Consider the following 14,977-nt stretch of genomic DNA (forward strand, 5'->3'; position numbering starts at 1 on the left):
TGCCGGCGGGAGTCCCACATGCGGGGGCTGCGCGCGCATCTACGTGCGTCATTGGGGAACTTGGAAGTGGGCAGGCTGTGGTTGGAGCCAGGCTCCGGACCCGCCCCGGGAATCCCCAATTTTCGGAGCCCCCCGCCACAAACGCACCCGCTCGGACATCCGAAAATCGAGCCCTGTGTGTGGTATATTTTCCGACTTTTTGGAGTCTATTGTAATTCTGCCTTGTCAAAAATTATTTTTCCTGGGAGAGAGTTACAGCCATTTTAAATTTGAAAATAAAATTAGTGGTACGAACTTAAGTACAGCTTTATATGGTCCTGTAATTCTGACTCCAGGTACGTCATGTTAATTTGTGAACTGGAATCTTTTGCAACACATACCTATAATAATCCCAAGCAGCAGTGAATTCTATATGCACAAAATAAACTGGATCAGTATTGTATCTGTCCCTATTCCCAACCACATGGGGTTACATGAATTGAATGTGTACTGATTTCACTATCCTAAATAAATAATTTTTATTTTTAAGTAGCTTAAGTAGAAATAAAGGTAAGTCGATATCATTGAAACAAACCCGTAGAACAAAATTTTGAAGAAGTATAACACCCAAACATTAGCCTTTTCTCCTCTTATCAAATGCTGATCAAAATGCCGTGCATTCAAACAATTCCTAATGCATTAAGCCTGGAATTACTGTTGGTGAAAATAGAGGACTGTCATAGAGTCATAGAGTCATAGAGTTATACAGCACGGATAGAGGCCCTTCGGCCCATCGTGTCCGCGCCGGCCATCAGCCCTGTCTACTCTAATCCCATATTCCAGCATTTGGTCCGTAGCCTTGTATGCTATGGCATTTCAAGTGCTCATCCAAATGCTTCTTGAATGTTGTGAGGGTTCCTGCCTCCACAACCCTTTCAGGCAGTGAGTTCCAGACTCCAACCACCCTCTGGGTGAAAAAGTTCTTTCTCAAATCCCCTCTAAACCTCCCGCCTTTTACCTTGAATCTATGTCCCCTTGTTATAGAACCCTCAACGAAGGGAAAAAGCTCCTTAGTATCCATCCTATCTGTGCCCCACATAATTTTGTACACCTCAATCATGTCCCCCCTCAGCCTCCTCTGCTCCAAGGAAAACAAACCCAATCTTCCCAGTCTCTCTTCATAGCTGAAGCGCTCCAGCCCTGGTAACATCCTGGTGAATCTCCTCTGCACCCTCTCCAAAGCGATCACATCCTTCCTGTAGTGTGGCGACCAGAACTGCACACAGTACTCCAGCTGTGGCCTAACCAGTGTTTTATACAGCTCCATCATAACCTCCTTGCTCTTATATTCTATGCCTCGGCTAATAAAGGCAAGTATCCCATATGCCTTCTTTACCACCTTATCTACCTGTTCCGCCGCCTTCAGGGATCTGTGAACTTGCACACCAAGATCCCTCTGACCCTCTGTCTTGCCTAGGGTCCTCCCATTCATTGTGTATTCCCTTGCCTTGTTAGTCCCTCCAAAGTGCATCACCTCGCACTTTTCCGGGTTAAATTCCATTTGCCACTGTTCCGCCCATCTGACCAACCCATCTATATCGTCCTGCAGACTGAGGCTATCCTCCTCGCTATTTACCACCCTACCAATTTTTGTATCATCAGCGAACTTACTGATCATACCTTTTACATTCATATCCAAGTCATTAATGTAGACCACAAACAGCAAGGGACCCAGCACCGATCCCTGTGGTACCCCACTGGCCACAGGCTTCCAGTCACAAAAACAACCTTCGACCATCACCCTCTGCCTTCTGCCACTAAGCCAGTTTTGTATCCAAAGTGCCAAGGCACCCTGGATTCCATGGGCTCGTACCTTCTTGACCAGTCTCCTGTGGGGGACTTTATCGAAGGCCTTACTGAAATCCATGTATACCACATCCACTGCGTTACCCTCATCCACACGCCTAGTCACCCCCTCAAAAAATAAAAAGAACGTTAATAGCAGAAGATGGTTTCGATCCATCGACCTCTGGGTTATGGGCCCAGCACGCTTCCGCTGCGCCACTCTGCTGTCAGCATTTGGTCCGTAGCCTTGTATGCTATGGCATCTTTGATATTTTGCTTCGTGGAGAAGATTTATGGATTGAGTTATGTTTAAGGGTTGTGTTTGAAAACAAAGTAAATTTGCACAGGTTTGAAATGAAAGGCCACAGACTACAGGCATTGAAGAATGTGTATTAAAGCCAATTGAGCGAGGCTTAACTCCTTTCTCTCCTACATGTGTCAATGCCCTCCACTAAAATTGTAAACAATTTTACAACACTAAGTTATAGTCCAACAATTTTATTTGAAATTCACAAGCTTTCGGAGGTTTCCTCCTTCCTCAGGTGAATGTTGTGGAAATTAAATCCTCGAACCCTTCGCATTTATAAATCACAGAACAATGCCTGGTGATTACAGACAGTCTTTCCAACTGCCCGTTGCCACGACAATCACAGTGTGCAGACAGAGAGGTGTTACCTAAAAGGCCACCGAATATACAAACCACCAAAAAAAAAGAGAGGCAGAAACATAGAAAAGACAGCAAATGACCCGTTATATTAAAAACAGATAACATATGTTCGCTGATGGGGTTACGTGTAGCGTGACATGAACCCAAGATCCCGGTTGAGGCCGTCCTCATGGGTGCGGAACTTGGCTATCAATTTCTGCTCGACGATTTTGCGTTGTCGTGTGTCTCGAAGGCCGCCTTGGAGTATGCTTACCCGAAGGTCGGTGGCTGAATGTCCTTGACTGCTGAAGTGTTCCCCGACTGGGAGGGAACCCTCCTGTCTGGCGATTGTTGCGCGGTGTCCGTTCATCCGTTGTCGCATAGACCGCCTCAGAAGACTAACACGGGACGCAACCAACAGAGTACCCTTCGTCGTCCAGTACTTCCCCGGAGCGGAGAAACTACGCCATGTTCTCCGCAGCCTTCAACATGTCATCAATGATGACGAACACCTCGCTATGGCCATCCCCACACCTCCACTACTCACCTTTAAACAGCCACCCAACCTCAAACAGACCATCGTTCGCAGCAAATTACCCAGCTTTCAGGAGAACAGCGTCCACGACACCACACAACCCTGCCACGGTAACCTCTGCAAGACATGCCAGATCATTGACACAGATACCACCATCACACGAGAGGACACCACCCACCAGGTGCATGGTTCATACTCCTGTGACTCGGCCAACATTGTCTACCTCATACGTTGCAGGAAAGGATGCCCCAGACATGGTACATTGGCGAGACCATGCAGACGCTGCGACAACGGATGAACGGACACCGCGCAACAATCGCCAGACAGGAGGGTTCCCTCCCAGTCGGGGAACACTTCAGCAGTCAAGGACATTCAGCCACCGACCTTCGGGTAAGCATACACCAAGGCGGCCTTCGAGATACACAACAACGCAAAATCGTCGAGCAGAAATTGATAGCCAAGTTCCGCACCCATGAGGACGGCCTCAACCGGGATCTTGGGTTCATGTCACGCTACACGTAACCCCACCAGCGAACATATTTTATCTGTTTTTAATATAACGGGTCATTTGCTGTCTTTTCTATGTTTCTGCCTCTCTCTGTTTTTTTTTGGTGGTTTGTATATTCGGTGGCCTTTTAGGTAACACCTCTCTGTCTGCACACTGTGATTGCCGTGGCAACGGGCAGTTAGAAAGACTATCTGTAATCACCAGGCATTGTTCTGTGATTTATAAATGCGAAGGGTTCGAGGATTTCATTTCCACAACATTCACCTGAGGAAGGAGGAAACCTCCGAAAGCTTGTGAATTTCAAATAAAATTGTTGGACTATAACTTGGTGGTGTAAAATTGTTTACAATTGTCAACCCCAGTCCATCACCAGCATCTCCACTCCATTAAAATAGCAGACAGAGGAAAGGCATGCATCTGCTATTATCACCAGCAGTAATTTCTGGTCTGTATTGCTCTTTTGATTCTGTCAAAAGTATTTGATTCTTTATACTGGAAATAAAAACCATTGCACAATGCAATCATATTTTTTTTTAAACTAAAGTGCATGAGGACATGGTTTGTAGGAATGGGGGGCTGAATTTTGTACGCTCAGGTAGACCTGACTGCCCCCAATCTCAGGATTACAATCTATTATACTCTTATTGATTATTAATGCCACTGGTCATATTTTCCTGTGCATACTAATCACTCTAATATGCACAGCATGGGGTTTCTAGTTAGTTGTTGCCTAGTAACAAATGAACCTCCACCATGAGTCTGTAAACAAACTGAAATCCACTTTCCAAGTTGCAGAACATAGTTGGGCATGGCAGCTCACCCACAAACAGGCCAACTGCCTGCATCATACATTATAATGGTACAACACTAAATATATGGGGATATTGTATAATTCTTTAAATTAAGTCAAAGTCATCATCATCATTCCAAGATCATTCCCTATTTTGTTTTTAAACACTGGCAATTCTGCAGTGACAGGAATGCTGAAATAAAGCCATTAATATATTTAGAACAGGAACAAGCTCCTTATCTCAAAAAATCTTCTATACCTAGGCTTGAAGAAAATAAACTTTCAAGTAAGACAACTATCAGACACTCCAGCAAGTTCTTTTGAGGAAAATGACATTTTTTTTAAAAAGCTGCTTTTTAGCAGTTTACTTGTAAATTATCATTTCTTTGAGGATAGAAACCAAAATACACCTGCAATTGCAACTCTCAGAAACCATCAGCTGATATGAAAATCTTTCTGCCTCAAATTCATACAATCTGATTGGTTGGTTGATACTGACAACTTCCAAACCCAGTGGAAAATCAGTTGATTTTTCTTGTAAAATATTGGCAAGCTGATATATGGGATAGAATGTTGACTCCAGCTTAAAAAGCTGATGGAAGGACTTGTAGACAAAATCATGCCAACCAAGACCAGAGATTTCAATTTTTCCAATTTCTGTTACCATCATACCTCATTTTATTTGCAATTTTCGAAGACAGCATACCATGCACACAGCCACGCTGTCAGTTTTAGGTAGGTAGTTTTCAATGTGCGGGTTGCGTATGACTCTGTGCCTTTCTTGTGTTCTACTGTTAAACTATACGTTCCCAACGTAAGTACCATGCTTTGTAGTCTTGGAGTTTTACAAAGTGTCTTTTGCATAAATATCTGCAGGTTTATGATCATTCATCATCACAGAATTTCTTTCAAACTCATACTGGTACAATTTTTTGCACCCAAATACTACAGCTAGAAGTTCTAACACTGTGCATACTTGCATTGAGTTGGTATTAATGCTAATGAGGCACACACTTTGAGTTTTTTCTCATATAATAGTACTGCACTCAATGCTGAACTGGAAGCTTGAATGCTAATCCTCACTGATTTAGTCACATCATACTATTTTAGTACGAGGGTTGCCAACACCAAACATTGCAGCTCTTGAAAGCTCTCATTTTGCTTGTTCGCCCAATGCCATACTATGCCTTTTTCAAGTCGCTTTCTTCGTGATTTTCTGTCATCAGATAAATTAGGCTTTTTTTCATGTACTTACTATGTGTTGGCTTTTTTTCAATTACTTTGAAGCAACTTTTATGTAAAGCAATTACCTTGAGTCCGTCTGCTGTGATTGTGACCCCCTGTAACAAACTGACTGATATGTCCTTTTGAACTTGCACTTACTACCATTCAGCTTCATTTTAGTTTTTCTAACCTTTGATTCTGTTTCTGTTCAGGTGTCGGCCTTGGCTCAGTGGTAGCCCTCTTGCCTCTGAGTTAGAAGGTCATGGGTTGAAGCTCCATTCCAGAGACTTAAACGCATCATCTTGGCTGATACTCCCAGTGCAGTACTGAGGAAGCATTGTATTGTCAGAGGAGCTGTCTTTCAGATTAGATATTAAACCAAGGCCCAGTCTGCCCTGTCAGGTGGACATAAAAGCTGCTGTGTCTCCCTACATTACACTTAAAAGTATTTAATTGGCTGAAGTACTTTAGGACATCCTGAAGGTGTGAAAATGCAAGTTATTTCTTTTTATCATCTTTAATAACCTCCACTCTTCAATATCATCTAACACCTGTGACACTGTTGGAAAAATTCTGGAGTTATAATAATCCCATTCCCCAAAAGAACTGTTAAATGTTACAACTTTGACTCGTCTTAATTCAACTGCACATGTTAGAAGTCACAATTTGAATCAGGCACTGAGAAATTTGACATTTGATAATTGCCATTACTTCCTATATAGTCTGCCTTGGATAATATTATCTATTATCTGCGCATGTATTTAAATCTTTACGGTCAAGTCATATTTTCAGCCATTTACTCTTTGGCTTGATTACTGCCACTATATTGTTATGGGTTCTTAACTTAATTGCACTAAGTTTCTCCATTCTGTCCAGCTTCTCACAAAGGTTATCATGAAGTACAGCTAGCACTTTCTTTTGGTGGATGTATGACTCAGCATCTGGCTTTAGTCACTGCTCTGCTTTCCTGCTATATATCCTAAGTCTTCATACTTCTCTGTCATTTAGGCATTCATTGTCAGTGATTATATTAATATTTTTGAGCAATCCTAACTGTTCCAAGGCTTGGCTGTACTTCCTATTCCAGAATTTGAAATTCTAGACTTTGGTGATTGTCTTAATATTAATACACCACGTGACATTTTCCTTTTGATTTGATGTGCCCATAGTATATCACCAGCTTTGCATTGACTTGCCTAAATTCTGTTTTGAAGTTCAGCCTATTACTCAGTTAAATTCCAAGTGTGAAATGGCCCCCTGTTGGCACTGAAGATGAAATTACTCAATGTAGTCAGAAAAGTAATGGCAATCTGGGCAATGTCATCTCTCAACATACTAGGATGTGAGTAATCCAATATCGCACTGTGCAGAATAACCTTATGACAAATACCAGCAGTATGCAACCTAGTTTAAAAGAAAAACTGATATCATAGATCAGACAGTAAGAGGTAACTTTATAATTCATTTAGTAACCCATGTAAAATTAACTTGGAATTATCATTCCGTCATGCATTTATTTTCTGATTTGCAAACTCCACCTGTTGTTCCCTGTCAGCTGTAACAATCGCAAACATGAGAACAGATGAATTCAACTATGATGATCTCTATGAATTCAACTATCATGATCTATTTACAGAGATCTTTTCTTTCCTAATCACTATCCAGTGTTTGCTGCTAGAAGGTGAGCACGTATGGACCTCTAGTGAGGACAGGATCAGCTCACTTGTGATGCCCCCATTGTGAATAGTATATTTACACATACTCAAATCCCTTTATGGCCTTGCCCCTCTCTATCTCTTGTAACCTCCTCCAGCCCTATAACCCTCCAAGAACTCGGCATTCCTATTGCGCATTCCCCAGTCCCTTCGCGTCACCATTGGAAGCCATGCCTTCAGCTGTCTATGATGTGGAGATGCCGGTGATGGACTGGGGTTGACAATTGTAAACAATTTTACAACACCAAGTTATAGTCTAACAATTTTATTTTTAATCCCACAAGCTTTCGGAGGCTTCCTCCTTCCTCAGGTGGTGTGGAAGGAGGAAGCCTCCGAAAGCTTGTGGAATTAAAAATAAAATTGTTGGACTATAACTTGGTGTTGTAAAATTGTTTACAATTCAGCTGTCTAGGCATTAAGCATTGAAATTCCCTCCTTAAATCTCTCCACATCTCTCTCCTTTAAAACGCTTCTTAAAACCCACCTTTTTGATCAAGCTTTTTGTCACCCTTCCTAATTTCTCCTTCTTTGACTCTGTCAATTTTTTTGTCTGATTACACTTCTGTGAAGTGTCTTAGGACGTTTTCTTACATTAATAGTACCATATAATGCAGTTGTTGTTTTGATGCACTGGTAACTCCTCCAAAGCTAAACTTGGATTAGCATCTGTAATACAAAGTGCTTTGCATGGGCTGGAGCACAGTACAACAGGAAGAACTGGCGTACTAGCCAAAAGCTGCTTCATTTATTTCATTTCCTGGGCATGGAACTGTCTTGACACTGCCAAAAGAGTCTGGCTGATAGGCCAACGATGGCAAACCTGTCTCCTGGTGGGTCGGCAATTAGTTCCAGCACAGCTTCCAAACAAAGACATTTGGTGAGTGAGTGAGTGTAAAAAGGTCATTAATATTATACAATGATACGTGCCTATTTTAACACCCAACCTTTCAGGGTCATATGTTTGTATGGTTGGAACCAGACAGCTTTCACAGCAAGCAATTGAGACACCTGAAACTATTGAATCTGTCTTTATTTTTGACACAGTCTGCTGTAATCAGTTTAAAGTGGTACCCTCACAAATCTTTTTTTTAATTAAAAAAATCTCGTATAAAGGTCCTTATGACCTAAAACAGGGCAAATTTTTGATTGACACAGGGAGAGAGTATTTTGTTGGAACAACCCTTCAGAAGCTTTAAAGGGTCCACAACAGAGCAGATTGTACTTGGTCAATGGCAGCAATGGCTGAATGCCTGAGTGGGTTTTTCTTGTGCATGTTACTATTATTTGAAACATTGGGCATGATTTTTACTCCGAGCCGGGTACCCCACGCGTCAGCAGATATTCACCCGGCGAATGCGGAAGTGAATTGAGTGCCTCATAATCTGCGATCGCAACTCAATTGAAGAAAAATATTTGAGCTTCCGCGTTTCCCGTGCGCCAGGCAGCCAAATAACAGGCTGCCTGACGGCAGTGAAAAGAGCTGCAAATCAGAGAGGGGGGGTGGAAAGGAGAGAGAAAGAATCAGGGGGGGGAGAGGGGGAATGTCAGTTAGCCAGCAGCGAGGATTGGGAAGGTTCATCCAGTGATGACATTGGGGTGGGGGGGGGGGGTTGGGGGGAGATCAGTCATTGTCGGAGATCGGGGGGTCCATCCAGCAACGGAGATCGGGGGGGGGGAGGGGTTAGGTGGGTGGGTCAGCCAGCGACGACATTAGGGGAACCAGCCAACAACGGAGACCGGGGAGTGGGGGGTCCAGTATCAGTGGGGGGGTCCACTATCGGGAGGGGAGGGGCTGATCATGGGGTTCCTATCGGCCAGATGAGCTTGTTGGACCTGGATGAAGCCCTCCAGTTCCTCCGGGCCCACAAGCAGTGCAATCATAGAATCATAGAAGTTTACAACATGGAAACAGGCCCTTCGGCCCAACATGTCCATGTCGCCCAGTTTATACCACTAAGCTAGTCCCAGTTGCCTGCACTTGGCCCATATCCCTCTATACCCATCTTACCCATGTAACTGTCCAAATGCTTTTTAAAAGACAAAATTGTACCCGCCTCTACTACTGCCTCTGGCAGCTCGTTCCAGACACTCACCACCCTTTGAGTGAAAAAATTGCCCCTCTGGACCCTTTTGTATCTCTCCCCTCTCACCTTAAATCTATGCCCCCTCGTTATAGACTCCCCTACCTTTGGGAAAAGATTTTGACTATCTACCTTATCTATGCCCCTCATTATTTTATAGACTTCTATAAGATCACCCCTAATTTCTATAAGATCACCCCAATAAAGGCATTCACCTCATGGATCTGGCCCTTCATGCCTGCTCTCTTCTAACGTGATTCGGAAGCGATGAGAAACCCGAACAGGTAAAGTTAAATTCGTTTTAATGTTCTAATACACAAAATATTAAGTGCCTCAAGTATCTTAATGAAGTACATTGCCCTTTTAAGGCTTGGCTTTAAGTGGGGGTGGGACTTCCTGGTGTCTGTTGTGCACACACATTCAAACCTGCCTGGGTTAAACCCAGATGTGGGTGAGTTGGAGCCGGGATGCGGTCCTGCTCCAAAAACCTGTTATTTTAACCTCCCACCCGCCCCCAACCCACCTGTTCTTGGGGGTTAAAATTTACCCCATTGTCTACTGTTGCAAAGAAGAGAAAATGGGTCGCTTAAAAATAACCTCAGAGTATTACTCCCCCCCCCCCCCACTTAAATGCAGAAAGAAATCTGTGGTAACCCGTGGTACATTTTTCACTCTAAAATATTAATATTTTAATCAGAGAAACAACTAATGATATCACTGACATCCTATTTATTTAAAATTGATAGCATCGTAAAGACAAGTAAATGATCATCCCAATAAAATCAAAACCACTAAAATGTTCAATTTTTGCCCAGCTCAGTAGAAAAGTGAAAATTTGGTTTGGCTCCGAACTTACATTGGACTATCGACAAATCTGTCATAGCCTGAACCTTGCAAGCACTGGCTTTTATTGACCTACCCTGGTTCAGAGAAACTCTGGTATTGTGTCCCAGTAGATGTTCCAGAACTTGCTGCAGTTGAACACTGTTTCAGGCCTCAGTGGACAATTAAAGCATAGACCGGATCAACGATCTTATGCGCACTCGAGGCTCAGACTCATTGACTGGACTGACTCACTCACTCCCTTTGTGAATGTTTCAAGCCCTGATTGCCTCAGTGAATACTTCAAGGACAGATATGCTAAACTTTACTTACTCCATTACGCTCAAGATCTGGGCTTTCTCAGTATCTGTGGGTTGGGGTAGCATGGCTAAAACCAAGATACATTGATGCAAAAGAGTGGTGTGCAAGGCTATGCCAATGAAGTGAGTGGTGCCAAGGTCTCAACAGTGCATGGATATGGAGAAAATGATTATTATAGTTTAGATTTATGTAAAAATATTGATGTAATCTTGTTTGATCTGATCTAATCCAAGTGTGTACCTTGTTCCATGCCTATTGGTTCAGGTTATGTACCTGTACTGTCAGAAAATATAGCGCAAATGAAAAATAGTATGCAACTCCAAATTCTTCTGTTAGGTTGCAGAAATCTTTATCTTGGCAATACAGGTATGGTACAGGTTCAGGATTGTGCCTGTTGCAACACTGCTGCACTATCAGTAGTAAACAATTTTACAACACCAAGTTATAGTCCAACGATTTTATTTTTAATCCCACAAGCTTTCGGGGGCTTTCCCCTTCCTCAGGCAGTGTGGACTGACCCCAGTCCATCACCGGCATCTCCACATCATCAGCACTATCAGTAAGCATTGTGGACCAACAAGTAGAGACAAGGTTACTTAGGCAGGTAATTTCAAAAAGCTGAATATGCTGCTCTCTTCTGAATGAAGTTCACTTCTCACTTCTTTACCCTATCCTCTTCACCAAAGTCCAACAATTTTCTGCTCTCATTGCTTGAAGGTAATGATCGATGCTGGAATACTGATAGAGGTACCAGCAGTCCTCTAGTACCTCACCCAAGTGGAATCTTTTATTTGTGAATGTAGATAGTCAAGTGTCTGCAAGCTATTCATCATGGGTGACATCACAGACAAGCCCCTCCTTGTCCTAACCTGATGACCACACAGGCACACTTCACTTTGGGGATGCTGGGTCATCACTAGATAGTGATCAGTAAGATTGGCCTTTGCTTATTCCCGCCGCCACCCTCCCTCCCCCACCACCGCCCCATTAGTCTTCTTTTCAGTGAATAACATATCTCTGCCTTTTACGAAACTCATTTTAAAAATCTGCTGCCAATAACTCTAGTTTGTAATTTCATTTTTTTTCACAGAAATAGTTCTGCCCGTTAATTATTGCTGATTTACACCTTGCACAAAATTGTGGCAGACCTCTACAGTGTTTATGGTTCCTTCAATTTTTGCGAATGGTAATTTAATTTGAATTCACCGCATGAAGGATCAGTGGCATCAGCGCTGAATGCTTTCCAGATGTATTTTGGAGCTCAATATTTTCCACACTGTTCCAAATACACTTAAATTGGATTCATATCTATTTCTACATCTCTGTCTCTATGTAACTAACTCTCTCTCACACATTATCTGCTGACAGATGTTGATTGCAGATTGATGAACTTGTTGTGCTACTTGTCAGCATCTTGATGAATTTTGTACTCAAGGTCACAGTTACACTGTTCCATTATGGAACAAACCTCTTTATAACTGGAACGGACATGTCTGGAGGGGGGTCAGTTACTGCTCTAATGTAACACAGATTATAGCCCGGATGTAAGGTTGCTGTTGGACAGGATTCCAATATAACATGGATTATACCCCAAGTGTAAGGTTGGGAGTCAGACTGAACACATTGTATTGCATGCAGAATATGTTGTAACAACAGTGGTCCTCTCTCATATTCTTGCTGTTAGTAATATAAATGTATATGCATGAACATTTTAAAATCTGAGGGTTTATAATGGACACTGAAACACAATGTTCTTCCAGTTTTAAGTGTTTATGGTGTAGGGATTCCATGCTCAAATTTTGAACCCAGAAGTATCTGCCATTTGTTTGGCTGTAGTGTTTTTTTGTTTGGGGATATGTCGGCCAATTTCTCCTTCACTTCCCATTGCCCCCTCCCCTCTCCTCAGTCTACCTGTGGTTCAACAAAATGAGCAGGCAACATGTTGCTAAACCTTCACCAATTCTACTCGGGACTTAGAGGAATAATAGAGGGATTGCTTAGGAACCAACATGATTTTCAATCTGTAATGTGATGTGATGACATCCAGAATATACTCAGTAATGAAGTGTTCAGTTTTGGTCTGATTAGTACTTATTATACCATGAACATGACTGTACAGTTCATTTTATAATAAATGGAACCTAAATTGAACACCTGTGGTCTGTGCAACAAAGAATGGAATGTAGTGCTTGTAGCTTTTTTTCCCCCTCTAGCCCATTTTCTCCTCTCCACCTGTTTGGTGGGTGCTGGGCAACGTCCTGTAACTCCCAAAGTGACTATCATTTATGTATAGGCCTTAACAAATAGTGTTGAAAGCAAGAAAGAAAGACTTGCATTTATATAGTGCCTTTCAAGGCCTCTGAATGTCCCAAAGCATTTTAGAGCCAACGAAGTACTTCTTTGAAGTATCGTAACTGTTATAATATAGGAAACGCAGCTACCAATTTGTGCACACCAAGGTCCCACAAACAGCAATGTGATAATGACCAGATCATTTATTTTTAGTTGTTGGTTGAGGGATAAATATTGGCCAGGACACTGGGAGAACTTCCCTGCTCTTTTTCAAAATAATGCTACGGGATCTTTTACGTCCACCTAAGAGGGCAGATGGGGTCTCGGTTTAACATCGCATCCGAAAGATGTCACCTCCGACAGTGGAGTGTCAACCTAGATTTTGTGCTCAAGTCGCGGGATGGGGTCTTGAGCCCACAGCCTTCTGACTCAGAGGCGAGAGTGCTACCACTGAACCACGGCTGACATGGTATTTGACGGCACAGGCATCACAGCCAAGCCCTCCTTGCCAAGTTTCCCACATATGTAATTCCAGTATGGGTCATTGGGTAGTGATCAGGAGCACTAGCCAATCTTTTGCATCCGCACCCTGCCACCCCCCTGGGATACTGAGGCCAATTGTAGCATCCCTACTACTATACTGACTAAGATCAACTCAACTCAGCACAGACTGATATTCGAACTTGGTATCTTCCTAATCTGTATGGGTCAGCTACTCACTAAGCTGGGGAGCTACTGCTGTCAATTTAATGTGAACTGCTACAAAATTAGTGTTTTTGTATAATTTTTCAGTGGTCCAATCTCTTCAATTTACCAGGAAACTGTCAAAATAAATACAATATTGCAACCTTACTCAATTGTGGACGATACTTCCTGATGTCCAGTGACATTTTAACAAGTAGAAATGTGACTGGAATATAACTTCTTAACCAAGTGTTTGTTTCACTGGCAACCTCCTGATTCTCATGCTGAAGTAAATTTATTAAGTGTAACCTGGAAAGCTGATCGATACTGCGAGTGTAACTCGCAGACTCTAGCTACACTTTTATAATTGATAGACGTAGAAATTTAGAATGGAATATAGAGTTATGAGGATGCGATTGGGATGGAGGTCGGGTGCGGGGTTGGGGTGTGTGGGGCCAATGGTGGCCGGCAATGGCCTGCATGGTTTGAATGTGGAATCTGGAGGAACACTGCTGGTCCTCCCAGCTCCACATTCAGGTAAGTATATTTTAAACACTTATCGTGTTGGTTGCAGCCTGCAGCGGTCCCTTTAAGGATTGCCGTTTAGGCCACATGTAGACCTGGTTTTCCTGAATGCAGCTGGCCTGGCATTGGCTGCATTCAGGTCAACCCAATATTGCAGAGGGGTCCTCAAAAAGCCCCTTATTTGAATATGCCATTTTTTTGCCGACACCAATAAGGCGGGCGGTGCATTTCCAGCTCGTAAGGAGCGTGTGCTTCCTGTCCACTATCTTGGAGGCTTAGGCATCCATTTAGTGCCCGTAAAATGGGTGTGACACCGACCAATTTCTAGGCCTCTGTCTCCCATGACTTTGGCATGCATTGAGTTTGGCCCATCCACTCTGATTTCCTCTATATGGTGCTGTCATGCTGAACTTCTTATGATATGGTCCAGCAACACCTCACGCTACTTTTCTTGGAGAAAAATGTTCACTCTATCTCAGGTATTTGTATAATATTGATGGAATTCACTGTCTAGAAGAATGCAATTAGTGTGGAGACTCCAAATTTCTCATCACAATGTTTTCCATGTTTTTTTGCAACCTCTGGTGACTTTCAGTGGAACCTGCTAGGACTCCACCCTGTTAACTCTCTATATATGTGTGTGGGAGGTTTCACGCGCAAGTTGGCAGTCTGCTCAAGAATATCAAATAATGCATTATTGGTGCATTCTTTTCATTGACTTTGTTGCACCCCAAGTGGTTCAATTGGTCAAGTCTTAAAAAATGTATTCATCTTGAGTTTGTGGTACTTGGAGACAGTGCCCTTGATCTACCCAGCACCATGCTACACTGAAAGCTGAAATTATGCTTTTATATATGGAGACTTGTGTTTATATAGCACCTTATTGTGTGTCTCAAACATTTTGAAGCACTTACAAATTGGTCTGGTAGTGTTGATGATTCTGTCTCCTTTTAACTGGTCAATTTCTTCTCATCTGTTAAGGCTAATTTAGACCTACCTGCCCTCCCCAA

General features: G+C 42.7%; 1 protein-coding gene and 1 non-coding gene across 2 annotated transcripts in view; one reads left to right on the forward strand and one right to left on the reverse strand.

Annotated features, from left to right (window-relative positions):
- astn1 (astrotactin 1) overlaps positions 1–14,977 on the forward strand; it is a 2,273,142-nt gene that overhangs the window by 716,844 nt on the left and 1,541,321 nt on the right. The gene's annotated exons all lie outside the window — the stretch shown is intronic.
- trnam-cau (transfer RNA methionine (anticodon CAU)) lies at positions 1,979–2,050 on the reverse strand. Its single transcript has one exon. It is a non-coding gene; the product is annotated as a tRNA-Met (tRNA).

The sequence above is a fragment of the Heptranchias perlo genome, chromosome 9, assembly GCF_035084215.1.
Source record: "Heptranchias perlo isolate sHepPer1 chromosome 9, sHepPer1.hap1, whole genome shotgun sequence".
Lineage (NCBI taxonomy): Eukaryota > Metazoa > Chordata > Chondrichthyes > Hexanchiformes > Hexanchidae > Heptranchias > Heptranchias perlo.